Genomic DNA, 21,161 nt, shown 5'->3' with positions numbered 1-21,161 from the left:
GCATTCTGAGTGTGAATACATTAACGTGGAATTTGACTTCAGAGCGCCACGAAAGTTGTGCGCCGTGTCTGGGTCTAATACTTCCTATACGGTGGGTAACGCCACCACAAAATTCTTCCCTAAGAAGTGTTTCTCACATGGCGTTACATTTGCAAAGTCTTCGCTTTCTGTTTGTCTTCAATGTTAACATGACCTCATGTTTATCTTCAACGTACTGATTTGGTTTCTGTCCTCTACAGCATTCACTTATAGCTATGGCTTCTTGCCGAATCTTTTGAACTAAGTGAATGTGATCGGACCCTAACCCCTCTATGCTTATTTCCCAAGTCTATCTATCCAAATCATATGCATTCTATTGACACTGTCAAAATGTCTTCTCTGCGTCCTTGTCAGCAGAAGACACAGAGACAAACATTAATCTGTTTTCAATGCTAAATCCTTCCACCTGAAACCCGGAGAAGTGGGAATGACCACCCGACAATCCAGGCGTGCGTGGGAACATGGAACAACCTCCGATGTGTTGCATGATAGCCACGTGTCCTTCAGATGTGAACCGCCAGGGGCACCTGTGTAATAACATTCTGCCGTCCCTGTCCCTATAAATACACGCCTCACCACAGTCATTATCCTTTCTTCCACTCTCGCACAAACCCTAGCGCCACCGCTAGCCCTCGACGACGCCGACGACGAAGCGCTTAGCTGTCGCGACCTCACTGACGCCGTCCTCACGCCGGCCGCATACATCGTCTTCTCCGCCGTCGCCGTAGGTGTCCTTCGTCGCCTAGTTAGGGCACGAAAGATTGAACTGCTCGGCCTCCTCTTCCACTCCGTCTACCAGTTCCTCGTGTGGTAAATAAAACCTCCTTTTTATAGTCTCTTTGATCCGATAGATTCATCCTTTTCTACCACAAGCAGTTTCTGTTCACACAAGTTGGATCTATTTCATACTGCATCTCATAATATGCCTAGTATGTTCACTTATGCTTCACAAAGTAGTTAGATTCCTCACTTGTACTTATTCGTGGATTCGTACAAATCTGGAACCAACTCTCTATCTATGAGTGAATGTCTTCGCACTATGAGGTCAATGTCTTCTAAACTGATTTATCTTCAAAATCTTCTGAGAATGCATATGACCTCTTCCCCTTCCCTCGCACCTTAATGCTGTCACAGGTACATGTCCGTGGGAGAATCCCTTGGTTCTCATAGTCTGCATTCATTTGCAGAATTCTTACAGCATCATATAAATTCCCCTGAAGCCAGTTCTTGTCTGACCAGTAGACGGAAGACTTTGACAGTTTTGAAGCCTTTCAGTCTAAACTTCATGGCACCAGAAAAATCTGCAAGGAAGGGTGGCAGACAGCGTCGTGGCAACACCTCAAGAGATTTGCCTCCTGACCTCTATGAGCTGTACAAGACAGATCCGGAGGAGGACTACAATCAGCGGAAAACTCGAATCCAATGGATTCGAAGATATTGGGCAGAACAATGGTTCAAGTACAGGTTCGTGACCCAGGAGTATGCTGAGAAGAATGCCATCAAGCGACCGTGGGGAGACATCCTATACAAAAATCTTCAACCCAGGTCCAGAGCTGAAGCCATTGAACAAGGCTTCTATCCCTGCATGGTCCGTGGACCACAGCCTACAGATGCAGACCCATCGTCATTGCTATGGTGTCGTGACGACAATCTGTTCAAGCGCAACCTTCAGTTTGCCAGGAACTCGGCCAAAGAAAACAAGAAGTCGCGAGGATTAGACTTCAATCTAGGTCCCTCTGCTCCTCGTGCCGATGGCTCACGCGAAGCTGAACCCAATCTTGTTGGGCCCTTCTACAACCTGGAAGGTCTCATCACTCATATTATGGTTCAAGGGGCAGTCGTGGATCAACCTGCAGACGACGCTGAATCTGACGAAGCGCCCGCACCACCGAAGCCAAAGAAGTTGAAGAAGCCTAAAGCTTCGAAGACTGCCCCTGCACCAAAGGTTTCACGGGTGAAGCATCTAGCCACTGCACCTCCTGAACACAGTGTGCAGTCTGAAGATCTGTCACGCATCTCCAAGCCCTCCAAATTGAAGATGCCCATGCAACCCACCAGCCAAGCACTGACCCATGCTGCTGTTCTGCGAAATGAGAATGACGCCATTGATCTGTACAGCGACGACGATCTTGGCGATGACGCTCTTGAGCAGTTGATGTTGAAATCTTCAATGACCTTCCTCTCTTTGATGTTGAAATCTTCAACACATTCATTGGTGAGTGGTTTGACAGCCCAAATGCTAGCTTTGATGATCTTCAGCTTCCCATTGGCCTCAGCGTCGCCTTCCACGGAGCCATTGCTGCTGAGCAGGCTCTAGCTTAGAAGGTTGTTGAGCTGAAGCATAAGATAGATTATGAAAAGGCTCAGTTCAAGAAGCATATGGCCAAGCTCAATGTTGAAGACATTCAGAACTTCCAGACCATGATGCATGAGCTTAAGGAAGCATTCTGAACCAAACACGAAGAAGCCAAAGGTTCTCGTGAGCGCATGAAGGATCTTGCTGCTAAATGTGTTAAGGGATACAATGAAGCTGAAAAGCGCAATGCCTTGGGGCGACCAGGCATCGACCCCAGAATGGCAGCAAAGAAGAAGAAGAAGCTAGCTATGGCAGAACCCGAAGCACCAAGGCAGGAAGTACATCCAATTGTCTTCCCAGCCAGGATGACAGGCTCGAAGCCTAAGGTCCCCACAGTGGCTTCAGAACTGAAGAAAACAAGGGAAGCTGAAGCTGAAGCCAGAAAGCACAAAACCAAGGGCACCACTGATGATGCTCTTCCAACTAAGAAACGCAAAACCAAGAAAAGAGATCGGGCTGCTCCCACAAAGCCCCTTGAGGTCGAGCCATTCTCAGTGGCTCGTCCTGCGTCTGAAAATCAAGAACGCCAAGTAATAGTTCATGAGCCTGCTTCCCAGAGGCTCCTGAAGCTGAAGACAATCCAGCCGTTGACCCCACCGTAGCTGAAGACATTGGTTCTCACGACAATGTTGAAGATGATGAAGTCCTTCCTCAGATCGAGCACCAATTGGTATCATCGCCTGTGCTCACGCACGTCGAACTCATCAGCATTGGTCGTCCTCTGACACCAACTGCTCAGGATGCATTGTGGGCTGATCACCCACAACGACAAGACACCCCAAGTTCTCCCCAACCGCAAGCCACCTCACCAGTGCAAGATGACAATGACTTTGAGGCCCAGCACACTCCATCTCCGCAAGCGTTGCCAGCATTACGCAGGCTTCGCAAAGGACCAAGGCCCCAAGTCACTCCCACTATGCACGTGTCTGAGTCTGAAGCCAAAATGGCTGAAGATATTCCGGCTGCATCAGCCGATGAAGAAGAAGAACCAAGAGTTGAAGCAGAAAGAGTTGCTACACCCCGTCCCACCAAGATGTTGTTCTCGAGGAGAACGTGTCCGACCCTCCAGCTTCTGAAGTGGAGGTTACCAATCCTGAGGCGGCCACCAACATCACCACTGAAGCCAATGACGTTGTCATGGCTGAAGCTAATGTGGCGCCTGAAGCTACTACGGTTCCAGAAGTACAAGCGCCTGAAGCCACTGCTGAAGCACCTGAGGTGCAAGCACCTGAAGCCAATGTGGCCCCTAAAGCCCATGTCAAGACAATGCCAATGCTCCTGTTCCCCCTCCAATACCTCACACCATTGAGCTGGCATTTGATCGTGGTCAGCCTGTTATGGTTCAATGGCCCATTCTGGTTCCTCCACCTGCTGCGGGTCCCCAATTTGACTATCATGTCAAGCACAGACCTTCTGTCTAGAAGCCCAAGCCAAGACTTCCACGATTCCCAGGCAATGCAACTTCACCTGGGGTCTTCAATGTGAATGGCTTTGTGGCACATAACACCTTCTTCAACAGCACCAAGAACCCTTATACCAAACCTCGCATTTCATCAGATCGGTTCTGGAGCTATCAGTAGCGCAGCTACTATTCCTGCGTCTTATACAATCAAGGGAGCATATTTCCACATATGCGCCTCGACACTGAAGCTATAGCTGGCCTGCCCTGCCTTAAAGAAGCGTTGGATTGCTTCAGAGATGCTGGACTGCTATAGTTTGTCACAGATAACGAACACTGGAATGAAGAGCTTCTGCTACAGTTCTATGCAACTCTTCACATTCAAGGCTACAACAGGGATCCAAAGACTTGGGTCCTTGAGTGGATGACAGGAAATGTCCATCATGAAGCCAAAGCTCTTGATATGATTGAGCTCACAGGCCTGCCCACTCCCGGTGAATACTATGGACCAGGTTGTCAACAACACCAGAATACCTTGGAAAGCATTTTTCAGAAGCCACAACCCAACATGAATCAAATGCTGAGCATGATGAAGCCTTTGCCTCACGGCGCTGAATACCCGTCTGAATTCTTTGTTGAAGACCTAGAGTATCTGCCTTGCACCATTTACCATATCATCAGAAAGACTCTATGGCCTGTCAAAGGACATTCATCTACAGCGAAGCTTGAAGGAGCGATGAAGACTTTGGTTTTCTATATCTTCAAAGGCATCAGCTTCAATGCTCAAGACTTCTTCATCAGACAGCTGGCTGCATCTGGCTCTGACATTTTTGGTCTAAAGTTTTACGCTCCATGGGTAATGCATCTTATGAAGCTTCACTCTACAATCAACTATCAGTCGTCTACGCGCAATCATCTTGTCTTCTTGCCAGAGGTTGATCTGTCTGTTGAAGCCATTTACCCAGGGCCTGCTAAGGATCCCATTTATCTTCACAATGTTGATCACCAAAGCTTCACCCAGCCTATTGAAGGAGTTCAAGTAGTCTCGCGTGTTTATCCCCTTGCTGGCAACACACGTGCCCCTCGTGCTCAAACTGACGCCACTGGTAGCACTATTGCGTAAAGGCCTCAAAGGCGTTCTCGTCTTCTCAATGACCGAGAGCTTCTCATCGCGCTACACCAGAAACAGGACAAACATCACGACTGGCTTAAGCGTCAGATGCAAAGCCTCTTGGTGGATGTCAACCGCATTCGCAATCTTGCCACCAAGAATGCCTTTGTCACTCATGAAACCTGTCGGAGGTCGTGGAAGAGTTTGACATTGCTTAGTGCTAAAGCTGATCTGCAAGACGATGGCTTCACCGAACGATTCAAGTTTGACTCAACTCTTCCTAGGAATGCTCACTTGCGTTGGACTCCCTCACTTGAAGACTCTGACTATTCGTCCTCAGCTACGACAGTGAATGCCAGAGTCATTGATGACCAAGATGATGCAACTTCCCCTCCTCCAGCTTCAGCGTGTGTCGACATTGCACCAAGTTCTTCTGCACCACCGGACCTCAATGACGACCCTGCTGCCTCGCCTGCACCTCATGGGAACGAGTAGGCACTCTATGTCTTCAAACCTTTTTGATCCTTACTGACAAAAGGGGGAGAAGCATATGAGTTGATAGTCTTCAAGCGGGTCCATATGGGTGGTTGCTTTACCTTTTGCTACTTTTGCCAAGTGGTTACAACTCTTGCTTTTCGATACATTTGGTTCTTTGAGTTGTAACACTTAAACTCGATGGTCGTCTGCTACTTATTTGCTATTCTGTGATGCGATGATAAATTCCGCATGTGCGATGATAAATTCCGCACTTAGGTCATTTTGCAGACGTCCATTTTTCATTATGCATGTCATTATCTTCGTTACATCATATCATGCATGATGAATTGTCATCATAGGTTGAAGAGGATCTCCACAAGTACAACCTGCCATGTGCATTTGCATTCCAAGAGAAAAGTACTTATATGCACATCTTCAGGGGGAGCCTGTGCAACTTATGAAGACAATACCCTATCCTTTACAATTTCACATATTTTATTCCCCGTTGAAAACTTCAACCAGTTTGTCATCAATCACCAAAAAGGGGGAGATTGTAAGTGCATCTAGTGCCACCCCTAGTTGGTTTTGGAGTATTGACAACAAACCTGGTTGAGGGACTAATGTGTTTGTGAGAATTGCAGGATAACACAGGTAGAAGTCCCTCATTGATTCGGTTTTCCTACCAGAGATGACCCCTAAAAATGTATGAAGACATTGAAGTCAACGGTGGGATGTGAAGACATTCACATTGAAGACTATGACAAGAGAAAACATCGTGTGAAGACTATGGAGCGCGAAGACTTAGTTGTTTCGTCGTTCTTTTTCTTCTTCGTTGAGTCATAGGAACCACCGTACTGTTAAGTGGGGTCCAAGAGAACCAGTCAGAATGACTGAAGTGATGCTTAACCAAAATCCTATATCTTCGAGCGAAGTCTATGAGAGCAAATCTTGTCCAGAATTGGATAAGTCAGCTTTGCTTGTAGCCCAAGTAAAGTTGCCGTGTGTGTTTGAAATCTGACAGTTGGAACATGTGTCAGTTCCTTAGTGACCCAGGGTCATTTCAGACAAATCAGGTCGGGTTGCCTAGTGGCTATAAATAGCCCACCCCCTATGTAACGTCCTCGATGCGGCTATAGCTCCCACGTGTCGAGGCACGACTTAGAGACATAACCGCATTGAAAGCAATGTCGCAAGTTAGGCAATCATCACAACATCCCATGCAATATAGAATATAAAAGGGAAGATACATAGTTGGCTTACACTCGCCACGTCAATCAAGAACATAAATAGCATTACAACAATCAAACACTCATGGCCCGACTAAGACGCCAAAATAAAAGATAACCCAACATGCGACACGGTCCCGATCACCCCAACTGGGCACCACTACTGATCATCAGGGAAAGACACGTAGTATCGTTGAGAGTCCTCGTCGAACTCCCACTTGAGCTCAAGCGCGCCATCTGGAGCGGAATCATCAGGCCCTGCATCTGGTTTGGAAGTAATCTGTGAGCCACAGGGACTCAGCAATCTCGCACCCTCGCGATCAAGACTATTTAAGCTTAAAGGTAAGGCAAGGTAATTATGTGGAGCTGCAACAAGCGACTAGCATTTATGGTGGCTATCCTGTTCGCAAAAGAGAGCGAGAAGAGAAGGCAAAGCGCGAACGAGAAACTAGAGAGCAAACTGCGCAAGCATTACTCTAACACTGTGTTCACTTCCCGGACTCCACCAAGAAGAGACCATCACGGCAACTCACACTGTTGATTCTTTTTAATTAAGTTAAGGTTCAAGTTATCTACAACCGGACATTAACAAATTCGCATCTACCCATAACCGCGGGCACGGCTTTCGAAAGTTCAAATCCCTGCAGGGGAGTCCCAACTTAGCCCATGACAAGCTCTCACGGTCAACGAAGGAATAGACCTTCTCCCGAGGCATTCCGATCAGACTCGGTATCCCGGTTCTACAAGACACTTCGACAAGTTAAAACAATTCCAGCAACACCACCCAGATGTGCCGACAAATCCCGATAGGAGCTGCACATATCTCATTCTCAGGGCACACTGGATGAGCAAGATGTCGGGTAGGCCATCCCAGAGTTGCCCCTGGTAGCCCCGGACATCGCTCGGTGGGACCAACACTCAGAGGAGCACTGGCCCGGGGGGGCTAAAATAAGATGACCCTCGGGCTCCGGAAACCCAAGGAAAAAAGAGACTAGGTGGCGAATGGTAAAACCAAGGTTGGGCATTGCTGGAAAAGCTTTAATCAAGGCGAACTATCAAGGGGTTCCCATTATCACCCAACCGTGTAAGGAACGCAAAATCCGGGAACATAACACTGATATGACGGAAACTAGGGAGGCAAGAGTGGAACAAAACACTATGCGAGAGGCTGAGCCTTCCACCCTTTACCAAGTATATAGATGCATTAAGATAACTTGGCAATATAATGATATCCCAAAGTAAATAATGTTCCAACAAGGAACGGTCTCCAATCTTCACCCGCAACTAGCAACGCTATAAGAGGGGCTGAGCAAAGCGGTAACATAGCCAATCAACGGTTTGCTAGGACATGGTGGGTTAGAGGTTTGACATGGCAATTTGGGAGGCATGATAAGCAAGTGGTAGGCATCATAGCATAGGCATAGCAAAAGAGCGAGCATCTAGCAAAGCAAAGATAGTAGTGATTTCGAGGGTATGATCATCTTGCCTGCAGAGTTGTTAGAGTTGACTGGATCCTCGAAAGCAAACTCAACTGGCTCCTCGTTAGAGAACTCGTCTCCCGGCTCAACCCAAACAAGACAAACAAGTAACAAGGACATAATCAACCACGTGCAAAGCTCAAACAATATGATGCAAAGATGGTATGCTATGCGGGGTGCAATATGTGATGCATATGCAAGATTTGACAAAGAATGAAAGAACCCTAGCCTCAATATGGAAATCCAAGTGTGCCACTGGAAAGATGAGATGAAATCGCTTGAAAACGATATGAAGATCACCGGAATCGGAGTTACGGTTTGGAAATGGCAAGCAATTCAAATATGGCCACGTTCTACGATTTACAGCAAGTAGCCATCTAAATGCAACAAGATGAACATGCTACAGCACCCAAACATGGCATCAAAATACATGGCAGGGATCAATTCATGAAGCTTAACAAAAGTCTAGCACTGAGCTACAGCCAAATCATCCATTAACAGGTTCAAACAAGCATGGCAAAAATGCATTTGGTAAACAGATTTCAGACTTAGTGAAATTAACACTTGTCTGGAATTTCAGATCAGATAGCACACTTTGGAGCATGAAAACAATATGCTACAGGACCTGAACATGGCAAGGAAAAGCATGGCATGGAGCTACTCAAAGATCTTAACAAAAGTCCCTTAGTGACCTTGAGCCAAAAGGGATCAGCAAATACATTTGCAAGCATGTGAACATGGCAAAAACATAATCAGTTCTCAGACTTACTGAAAACTGGAGCATGCTGAAACAGATATCAAGTAGGCATGCTTATGAGCTCGATGCACTCACTACAGAGCAAGTCATGACAATCTAATCATTCACCCATCAAGAATACACAAAATGCAAGCTAGACATGGCAAGAACAATAACATAGCATGCACGGATCAACTACAACATCCTCGGCAAAATTGCTAACAAGTAGACAATCTGCCCAGATTCACGAAATGACAAAAGTAGAGCTCGATTGACTCGAGCTAGGGTGCTCCATAATTTCAAACAAAGACATGGATGGATAGAGCACTACAATATTAACAAAACATCATTACTGATCATCCTCAAAAGAGGCACGGATCACTAGGAAACAACATGAACATATGGCATATTGAGATAAACAGCTCAAGGACTTAGTGGAAATGCTAAGTCCCTGAAATCAGCATTAACGAATGCTCCACTTTGCAAGCTTGTGCTAGGCACCACACACATCACAAAAATACATGGGTTGCACCTCTGGATAGATGGCAAAACATATAACAAAACTCATGAAGAGCTCAGGGGCATATCATGCACACGATAATCATGGCAAAAATGACAAATATCTAAATGGAGCAGCAGATCTGACAAATAACTCAAATAGCATTCTTCTAACAGCATTTCGGGCATCAAGATGCACTCAAATGAAAATGATGCAATGAGATGAAATGATGTACTCTCTGAGACGAACATTTTGATATGCTATATTCCCAAAACGGATCCACGGATGCGGAGATATAGCTGGTCAAAGTATGCTAAAAATGAATAAGGAGGGAGGGGAAAAGTCAACCCGAGAGTGGATCTGAGATCTAGGGTTTTTCGGGGTCGACACTACAGCAGACGGGCTCGAGGTCGCCGGCGAGTGTGGTGGTCGCCGGAGAGAAGCAGCCCGGCGAGGGGACCGGCGGATCCGGCGAGAGGGGTCGCCGTCGCGGCTCTGCGGAGCGTCGGGACGGCGGCGCGACGTCGGCGAGGCAGGGGCGGCGAGGTGGCGACGTGGCCGCGGCGACCGGTGAATGGCAGCACGGTGGCTGGCGATGGTGGACGCGGTGGCGCGAGGCGAAGTCCGGCGAGGTGGGCGCCGGCTCGGGAGGAGGAGAAGCGAGCGCGGGCGGCGCGACTCTCGGGCCGGGGAGGGCCCGCTGCGGGCCGAACGAGCCGGCGGCGATGTGGGCACGCGGGCGCCACGTGTTGGCGCCTGGTTGGTCGCGGGCGTTGGCAGCGGGGTGTCCGGCGCGGACGGACAATGTCCGGCGCGGCGCGAGGGGTGGATCTATGGTTAGGGATGGAGGGGATCCAGGATTTTCGGGGAGAGACCTATATATAGGCATAGGAGGAGCTAGGAGAGTCCAAATGAGGTGCGGTTTTCGGCCACGCGATCGTGATTGAACACTCTAGATGATGGAGATGGTTTAGGTGGGTTTTGGGCCAAATTGGAGGGGTGTTGGGCTGCAACACACACGAGGCCTTTTCGGTCCCTTGGTTAACCGTTGGAGCATCAAACGAAGTCCAAATGGTACGAAACTTCACAGGAGGCCTACCGGTAGTAAACCAAGGCCGCTTGGCAAGTCTCGGTCCAATCCGGAAATGTTTAATCCCCACACACGAAAGAAAGGTAGAAATGACCACCGGAGGAGAACGGAGCGCCGGAATGCAAAACGGACAACGGGGAAAATGCTCGGATGCATGAGATGAACACATGTGCAAATGCAATGCACATGATGACATGATATGAGATGCATGACAACGACAATAACACACGGAGACAAAAACCCGAACCCGAGAAAATAAAATAACTTAACGTCGGAAACGGCAAGAGTTGGATTACATATTGGGTAAATCACATCCGGGGTGTTACACCCTACAACCATAAACGGTTGGCTGCTCAGAGTTAGTGTACGTCTTTTGTCGTTTGAGAGCAACCCACCTCGAAGCCTTTGAGAGAGAATTCCTTGCGAGGATAAAGCCCTAAACACCCAGAGCCAAAGAGTGTTAGGCATCACTTAAGTCTTCCTGTCTGTGTGATCTGAAGACTTATTACACTTGAGGACTGTGAATCCTCCAGCCGGTCAGGCGTCGCGTTCTGAGCATCCAAAAGTCATTGTGGATCGCCGGTGAGCGAAGTCTATGAAGGTTTGGAAGTCTGCCTTGAAGACTTACCAGAGTGATTGGGCGAGGACTGGGTGTCCTTAGCTCAAGGGGAATAAGGTGAAGACACGGTCTTCTGAGTTGAATCTCAGCCTCCCTAACCAGACGTACAGTTGTCACAACAAGTGGAACTGGTCCAACAAATCATTGTCTTCAACGAGTCACTGGTTCTATACTTCCCATCTCTTTATTTACAGCTGGTCCTTGTGAAGTCATTGTTTGTTTGCATTATCTTTTGTCTTCACTGAGTGACTGCTTGTTCTGATTGGTTTCGTACTATCTTCCTACCTGATCCATACTGCCTAGCTGGCATTAGTTGTTGTGCTTTCACTTCATTGAATACTTGACTATGGTTTGCTTAGTGTAGTCTACCTTCCGCTGCCTGGTAATAGGTTTATTTCTATCGTTTGTCTTCGAAACTCCCATGTTTTGAAGACTTTCTTAAAAATCGCCTATTCACCCCCCCTCTAGTCGATCACTAGCACTTTCAGTGATGCACGAATTATTTGCATCTATGCAAGGTGCTCCGCCTGACGCGTTATATGACATGCCACAGTTGATAATGGAAGAGCTTAGACGACTTGCATTCGCAGTATCAGAGACTGAGTTTGCTTGTGCTCGTGACCAAATTGACCCATCGTCGCGCCTATTCTGCTGCCACCAGGCTGCCGTGCCAAGCCGCTTTGTCTTTGCGGTCTCCTCCATTTTTACTTCACCGAGCGCCGCTTACTCCATTGCTGTGAGCTGCCCGACACCTGCATCCGCGCTGCGCTGAGCCGCCCCTCCCATGTTGAGCCACCGGCGCTGTGTTGAGTCACCTGTCAGCTTTGTTAAAACCACCCCTGTTCACTGATCTCTGCCGTTGCTCCTGAACCGCCGTACTTCCAAAGCGCCGGCCGTGCGTTGATCTACCAGGGCCACGATGAGCCGCCCCTGCCGCGGTAAGCCGCCGTGGCTGTATTGAGTCACCGGTCAATTTTGTTGAGCTGCCCCTACTCACGGGTCCCTACCATAGCGTCCGAACAAATCAGGTGATATATATTTAAGTTTATTTTATTAACACATATTGTTTTCATCAAAGAACAATTACTTGGTCTATGATATTTTTTTCGCAGGACCATTATTCTTTATAAAAAGGTGTCGCAAAAAGGGCGTGAGCAAATATTATTTTTACACGAGCGCTCGTCCTGCACAAGTTGCCGCCCCTGCTACATCAACACACGAGACCAACTCGTTGTCCGCGCCCGCGGTCGACTCGCCCGCGTCCGTGCCGTTTCCAAATATCATGATTGATTCACCGTCTGCACGGCTTACCGCGCCTGCGATTGACTCGCTTGACCGCACCGGCTTACAACACCATGGATGACTCGCCCGTCCGCTCTTGTGGTCGGTTCACGCATACACGCCGGCTTACAACGAGGAGGATAGCTTGCTCGTCCGTACCGGCTTACAACGCTGCGGCCGACTCATCTGTCTGTTTCCCGTGGCCGACTCGCTCATGATTGATTTCAGCTTCACCATGGTGATCATCAACTACGTAGTGGATAATTTCTGGTTTAACATATCAGGTGAAATCCATCCAGTATATATTTTTATATTATATATTGCTTTTCTTTAAAGAGCAATTACTTTGGCTTGCAAGTTCTCCAAATGCAGGACAAGTTATATCACTGAGCTGTTGACTCACTCATACTGGTTTATATCACGGTCAAATATGGAGAATCTCAAGACAACTCCTCGAGTCGCCTTGAGACTCGGGGGCTATGATGACATGACTCAGTAAATAATTGCCAGTTTAAATCAGGTTCAAAGAACTCCGGATCATTGGAGGGAAGAATAACCCGACCCCGGAGGCTACTGCTTTATTGGTGAATATTTAAAGGCTGTCAGAAAATTTCTGGTTTAAAAAGAAGGATAGCTATCAATATCCGGTTTAAAATCCGGCTCAAGGTAAATTTGTCTCCCACAAAGCTTTGAAACTCTCAATATCCGGTTCAAAATCCCGGTTCAAGAAGAATTTATCTCTTGCATAAAGTTAAAGGTAGCCGAAGAGGACCTGTTGCCATGATGCATAGTTCAAACATGGGTATCCGATCCGGCTTATACGCCTTGTCACAAAATACATGGGGGCTTCCTGCTCATCGAGCATAGCTGTCGGTACCCTCTTGATCGGCGCGATGCCAAAATTTATATGGTCACTTGGGGGCTTCCTGTTCAAACATAGGTCATATTCGAACCAAAGAGAACATAGCTATCGGTACCCTCTTGATCGGCACACTGCCAAACTCACTACGGGGATTTTTGATCGTATTCGAATCATAGCTTAACCCCTTTTGGGTCCGATTTGGATCATATTTGAATCAGGGTCGTTAAAAACCTCTCAAGGTCATTTGGGGGCTTCCTGTTCAAACATAGGTCGTATTAGTTGTCGGTACCCTCTTGATCGGCGTAACGCCAAAGTCACTGGGGGCTACATGATCATATTCGAATCCTAGATTAACCACTTTGGAACGGTTTACTGATCATATTCGAATCAGAAACCTCGATTTTTATTTGGTTTAAGTTTTTGCAAACAATCTTTGGTTTTGTCTTGAGACTTTTTTGTTCAGATCTAAGTATAAGTGTGGATTCGTTTAAACCCGGCTTGGCTTTGGACGATAAGTCGCCAGCATGTGACAATCATCATATATTTGGAAGTATTGGCTTCTAAGGATTGGGTTATCACCCTTACTGCACATGTCATGTAAACTGGCAGTACAAAATCAATATCACAATGGTTATATGTGGGATATTATGACCCGCCCCGCGGTAAACTACCAAGGGATCTTGTGATCTACTTGTGTGCAGGATAAGACTACATTTGGGTGGTTACCCGCCCTGACTTTTGACGTTAAGTCGCCAGGGCATATGTTGTTTAAACTCAATGCAGGATTTACAGAGCTATAACTTACATAAATGATTAATTTCTAGCCCATCATCAAAGATTGAAATTGGTGTCTCAAAAGGGTTATCAATTCTTGATTTTCTCAAAGGCTATAAGCCGCCGGGTTATAAAAATTCTGGTTTACAATGGAGGCGTATTAAATCGTCATCGACCAAGAGCCGCCGGGTATTTAAACTCCGGAATTACTTATCAACATATGAGGTGTTCAAAGTCTCTTTGGCGCAATGGCTATTATTTTATCAATGGATATGATTTATTCTACAATAGAAGGAATAGTCCCGAGTCGCTGCAGGCTTACAACCCAGCACTTGGGGGCTACATTATTTAAATTGAGATTACATCAAATATGCAAGTCCCATGTCACTACCAGCATGCACCATGGCACTTGGAGGCTAATGCAAAGTCATTTTTTTGCTCAACTTATTGAAGACCCAACTCATCACATTGTAATGAGCTGGCCCTTGGGGGCTACCAATTGCTCATGTTGAAGATTCAAGGTACACAAGCCTTAATCCATTATATTGAAAGATCCACTACTCAGTTGGTAGAGTACAAATCTCTTAACCTTGTGGACGTGGGTTCAAGCCCCATGTTGGAGGTTACATCATATGATGTTATTATCAGTGAAGAATATACAAAGTCCTAGCTCAATAATATCTTACTGAGCCGGCCCTTGGGGGCTACATGTTGCTGCTCAAGATTACATGATCATATTTACAAAGTCCTTGCTCATTATTGCAAAATGACCCGGCCCTTGGGGGCTACACTGGTTGAAATTTTTATGAGCATAAGGCAATTACAAGTCCCAAGTTGCTGCAATCATGACAACCCGACACTTGGGGGCTATAGGAGATATGCATATAAGGGAGGAATAACTTCAAATTCTCAGTTTTGAGCAAATCAGGTATTATATTATTATCAGAGAGATCTGCAAAGTTTATGACCTGGCGTCATCATAAGATTAACCCGGCATCAACAACAATTACATGACCCGGCATCATTTGTTTATAACCCGACAATTTTGGCAATCATAAATCGGCAAGATCTACATCTTTAAGACGGCTGAATATCAGTTGAATATTTCAAGACCAATATTTTTTCAAATCAGAGCATTGAAGGCCGACTCAAATGGATTATCTCTTATAATATTTCTTTACAAGAGCCAATGTCAGCAAATGGATTATGAAGTTGGCCTATTGACCCGGATTTCCCAGGAGAAAATGTCAAGGACTTAAGGATGATTAGGTGCCGGCTTACAAGAATATTTAACCTGGAGCACAACCTGTCAAATTTGTTCTTGTGTTTATATTGCAGATTAGTTTAACATGGATAAATCCAAATTAAACTGGGGGCTAATGTCGGGGATATACCCCGCGGTATGACCCGGCCGGATATATGACCCGGCCAGACTTGGCGTTTCATTGGCAAACCGCCAGAAGATTGGCGACTCATGTGTCTGGTGGTTCACTAGTGTGACGACTCACAAGCTTGAAGACTCATTGGTGACCCGACGGGTGTTTTAGATGGACAAGGCCCAAGGCCCAGAAGGCCGGCTCATGTTATGGTGGGCTGGCTTAAGAGGAATACATAAGGAATATTCTCCTACAAAGGAAGCAAGACTTGGACTCCACTTGTAATAGAGTAATCCTAATCCTACTAGGACTAGTCATGTAACCCGCCCCTTCAACTTATATAAGGAGGGGCAGGGCTCCCCAAAGAGGGAGAAGCAAGAAACAATCTCTAGGGCTAGACACAAAAGGAGAGCCGGTTTACGGCGACTCTCTCATGAGCATAATGAGATCTAGCCACAAACATCATGTAGGGCTATTAGCGGATGATGTTTCCCGGGGCCCGAAGCTGTCTAAATCCTTGTCTTGCGCTGCGTCTCTCAATTCCGCTCAACCACTCTCAAGCTACTACAAAGATGCGTTGGCCTCACGACTAAGTCCTAACACTAGGACATCTGCCGTGACGTTTCCACGACAGATTGGTTTTGAGCATATCAGTTAATCGCATACGCATAAAGATAGGTCTAATCATTTTAGCAAAGCACTCAAAATCCTCATCATCCTTTTTCTTGGATGGTTTGGGAGGAAAAGACATGGGTTTCTAAACCCATAGTTCTCTTTCTTTACCATGTTTCCTAGCAACAAAGTCTTTTTTTATCATAATGTTGACTCTTTGATTGTGGGTTATCAAGATCAATAGCAGGTTCAATTTCTATATCATTATCATTACTAGGTTGAGCATCATCATGAACATTATCACTAGTTTCAGGTTCATTACCAGATTGAGTTTCAGCACCAGAAATAGAAATATCATTTGAATTCTCAGATGATTCAGTAATAGGTTCACTAGAAGCATGCAAAGTCCTATCATTTTTCTTTTTCTTCTTTTTAGAAGAACTAGGTACATCCATATTATTTCTCTGAGAATCTTGCTCAATTCTCTTAGGGTGGCCTTCAGGATACAAAGGTTCCTGAGTCATTCTACCAGTTCTAGTAGCCACTCTAACAACATTATAATTATCTTTACTATTCAATTCATTGAGCAAATCATTTTGAGCTTTAAGTACTTGTTCTACTTGAGTGGTAACCATAGAAGCATGTTTGCTAATAAGTTTAAGTTCACATTCAACATTAGCCATATAATCACCCAAGTGTTCAAGCATATTTGAATTGTATTTCAATTATCTACCAAAATAAGCATTAAAGTCTTCTTGCTTAGCCATAAATTTATCAAACTCATCTAAGCATGGGCTAGCAAATTTAGTAAATGGGATTTCAGCTTTATCATATCTATAGAGAGAATTTACCTTTACTACCTGTGTCGGGTTATCAAGACCATGAGTTTCTTCAATAGATAATGGATTAAGATTATATGTTTCTTCAATAGGAGGTAAATTCTTAACATCTTCATCTTTAATACCTTTTTCTTTCCTAGATTTCTTTGCCTCTTGCATATCATCAGGACTGAGAAATAGAATATCCCTCTTCTTCGGAGTTGGTTTAGGAATAGGCTCAGGAATTGGCTCCGGAGGTGTCCAATTATTTTCATTTGTCAACATATTATTCAATAGAATTTCAGCTTCATTTGGTGTTCTTTCCCTGAAAACAGAACCAACACAACTATCCAGGTAATCTCTGGAGGCATCGGTTAGTCCATTATAACAGATATCAAGTATTTCATTTTTCTTAAGAGGATGATCAGGCAAAGCATTAAGTAATTGGAGAAGCCTCCCCCAAGCTTGTGGGAGACTCTCTTCTTCAATTTGCACAAAATTATATATATCCCTTAAAGCAGCTTGTTTCTTATGAGCAGGGAAATATTTAGCAGAGAAGTAATAAATCATATCCTGGGGACTACGTACACAACCAGGATCGAGAGAATTAAACCATATCTTAGCATCACCCTTTAATGAGAATAGAAATATTTTAAGGATGTAAAAGTAACGAGTTCTCTCATCTTTAGTGAACAGGGTGGCTATATCATTCAATTTAGTAAGATGTGCCACAACAGTTTCAAGTTCATAACCATGAAAAGGATCAGATTCAACTAAAGTAATTATATCAGGATCAACAGAGAATTCATAATCCTTATCAGTAAGAAAGATAGGTGAAGTAGCAAAAGCAGGGTCAGGTTTCATTCTAGCATTTAGAGATTGCTTACTCCATTTAGCTAATAACCTTTTAAGTTCATTTCTATTTTTGCAAGCTAAAATAGCTAAAGAGGCTTCTTGATCAAAAACATAACCCTTAGGAATAACAAGTGATTCTTCATCATCACTTTCATCAGTATCATCAGATTCAATATTTTCAATTTCTCTAGCTCTAGCAAGTTGTTCATCAAGAAATTCACTAAGTGGCATAGTAGTATCAGGCATAGAAGTAGTTTCATCATAAGTACCATGCATAGCAAAAGTGGCATCATCAATAACATGCGACATATCAGAATGAATAGCAGAAGCAGGTGTAGGTGTCGCAAGCTTACTCAAAACAGAAGGTGAATCAAGTGTAGAGATAGATGGTAGTTCCTTACCCCCCCTCGTAGTTGAGGGATAGATCTTGGTTTTTGGATCTCTGAAGTTCTTCATAATGATAAGCAGATATATATCCCAAGTGACTCAAAGAATAGAGCTATGGTCCCCGGCAACGGTGCCAGAAAATAGTCTTGATAACCCACAAGTATAGGGGATCACAACATTTTTCGAGGGTAGAGTATTCAACCCAAATTTATTGATTTGACACAAGGGGAGCCAAAGAATATTCTCAAGTATTAGCAGCTGAGTTGTCAATTCAACCACACTTGCAAACTTAATATCTACAGCAAAGTGTTTAGTAGCAAAGTAATATGATAGTAGTGATAACGGTAACAAAAGGTAATTGTAGTAAAAGTAATGTTTTTGGTATTTTGTAGTGATGGTAGCAATAGCAACGGAAAAGTAAATAAGCGAAGAACAATATATGGAATGCTCGTAGGCAATGGATCGGTGATGGAGAATTATGCCGGATGCGGTTCATCACGTAACAGTCATAACCTAGGGTGACACAGAACTAGCTCCACTTCGTCAATGTAATGTATGCATGTATTCCAAATATAGTCATATGTGCTTATGGAAAAGAACTTGCATAACATCTTTTTTCCTACCCTCCCGTGGCAGCGGGGTCCTTACGGAAACTAAGGGATATTAAGGCCTCCTTTTAATAGAGAACCGGAACAAAGCATTAATACATAGTGAATACATGAACTCCTCAAACTACGGTCATCACCGGTAAGTATCCTGATTATTGTCACTTCGGGGTTAACGGATCATAACACATAATAGGTGACTATAGACTTGCAAGATAGGATCAACAACACTCATATATTGATGAAAACATAATAGGTTCAGATCTGAAATCATGGCACTCGGGCCCTAGTGACAAGCATTAAGCATAGCAAAGTCATAGCAACATCAATCTCAGAACATAGTGGACACTAGGGATCAAACCCTAACAAAACTAACTCGATTACATGATAGATCCCATCCAACCCATCATCGTCCAGCAAGCCTACGATGGAATTACTCACGCGCGGAGGTGAGCATCATGAAATTGGTGATGGAGGATGGTTGATGATGACGATGGCGACGGGTTCCCCTCTCCGGAGCCCCGAACGGACTCCAGATCAGCCCTCCCGAGAGGTTTTAGGACTTGGCGGCGTCTCCGTATCGTAAAACATGATGATTTCTTCTCTCAGATTTTTTTTCTCCCCGAAACACAATATATGGAGTTGGAGTTGGAGTTGGAGAGGCAACAGGGGGCCCACGAGGTAGGGGGCGCGCCCTAGGGGGGGGGGGGGCAGGCGCGCCCCCCACCCTCGTGGAGAGGTGGTGGGCTCCCTGGCCTTCATCTTTTGCAGATATTTTTCATATTTTCTGAAAAGTCGCTCCATGAAGTTTCAGGTCATTCCGAGAACGTTTGTTCCTGCACATAAATAACACCATGGTAATTCTGCTGAAAACAACGTCAATCCGGGTTAGTTCCATTCAAATCATGCAAGTTAGAGTCCAAAACAAGGGCAAAAGTGTTTGGAAAATTAGATATGACGGAGACGTATCATCTCTCCCCCCGTCTTGACCCCCCACAACGGCCTGAAGTTGTCCTGAAGGTGGGCCGCGTCGACCGTCGAAGGAAAGTAGGTGATCTCCATCCGCCGCGCCGCCAACTCCTTCTCCGGCGGCTCCGCCCCTCCGGCGTTCTTGGCCACTCCCTTGCCCTTGCCAGTCTTGGGTGCCATGGCGGCTGCGACCGGTGGAAGGGAAAGGGTAGTGAAAGTGCAGCGGCGGCGAGCAGGGGCTTGTGGAAGAAGGTAGGAACGACGGCTCTGAGATTGGAGAAGACACACGGGTATGAGCAACATGCCCGCGGCCGTTTCCTTTTTTACGAGGAAGGCGCGGGACGCCTCTTTACCACAATGTGACACATGCGTGCGGGAACTGCCCCACGCATGACCACCACTTCACGCACGACCCTCCACTTCGCGCGTACAACGCGGGTCATGGGGAAGCGCAGCGGACGGGAAGTTACTACAGTAAAATCCGCCCCACCTGCCAGCGCACCGTTGTGGGCCTAGCCCAACAATGCGCCGCGCTTATGTGTGGCCCTGGCACGGGGGCTCCTGTTGGTGTACAAAAGTAGGGGTTCTCCTTTTGACCCCTCTACTTGTGCACGGGTAGTCAGAGCCACGCGCCGTGGCCACACTTAGCAGGGCAGAGGAGGCAAGCCGGAGAAAAGCCAAAGCACAAGACAACCAAGGCTATGCCAAGACCGAAAGCGCAGGAGGGCAAGAGGGCGAGGTGGACTCCCTCGGCAAGATCCTTGACGAGGCGGCCCCCGCAGCCCTGTCAAGAGCCTTGCCAGGGCAAATTGCCCAACACCAGCAGAGGGAGCCACCCTTGAGCCCACTGGCTCCGACCCAAGCAACCATGTCGGAACCAGGGATCGGGAGGCGCCTCTGTGGTGGCATGCAAATCTTCGTCAAGCTCATACACATATGAGTTCAGATGAGGACTAGAAGACGGCGACCCTCGGCAAGATCCTAGCCGAGGAAATCCACAAGACCCCCGGCAAGACCCTTGCCGGGGATGATAGTAACACCCCGGCAAGACCCTTGCCGAGGGCGTCAGCAAGGCCACTGCCAGGCCTGCATCAGCCAAGACTCCGCTGCCATTCGCATGCAGCTGCCATCCCAACCAGCTGGGTAGGCACCTGCGTGGCAACATGCAGCTTCTAGGCCAAATCAGCAAGCACCTGCGTGGCGGCATGCAGATCTTCATGAAGGCCCTACCACCGCCACACCTCAGCTGCCTGCCTACCTACATGGCGCTGCATGCATCGCCAGCCTGGGCCCGTGTTGAAGTGAGGCGAAGTGGCGACGGACGGGATGTGCTCGTTCCCGTCCCCGGTAAAGCTATGGGACACCTACGTAGTGCATTTAATGCACTTTGTCCCATAATGCCGTGCAATAAGCTCGCACACTATAGGCCTTTCCACCTCCCGTGTGCCACTGTGGCAGCCCCTTTTTCCTACAGAAGGAGGCCCGAGGCGACCAAGGGAGGGATTCGTCTTTTTGGGACGGCACGGCCACCGTAGCTAGTTCGAAAAGCTCAAGAACACTCAATACATCCACCAAAGCAGGACTAGGGTTTT

The sequence above is a fragment of the Triticum aestivum genome, chromosome 4A, assembly GCF_018294505.1.
Source record: "Triticum aestivum cultivar Chinese Spring chromosome 4A, IWGSC CS RefSeq v2.1, whole genome shotgun sequence".
NCBI classification, from domain to species: domain Eukaryota; kingdom Viridiplantae; phylum Streptophyta; class Magnoliopsida; order Poales; family Poaceae; genus Triticum; species Triticum aestivum.
This window is presented reverse-complemented; position numbering follows the sequence as displayed.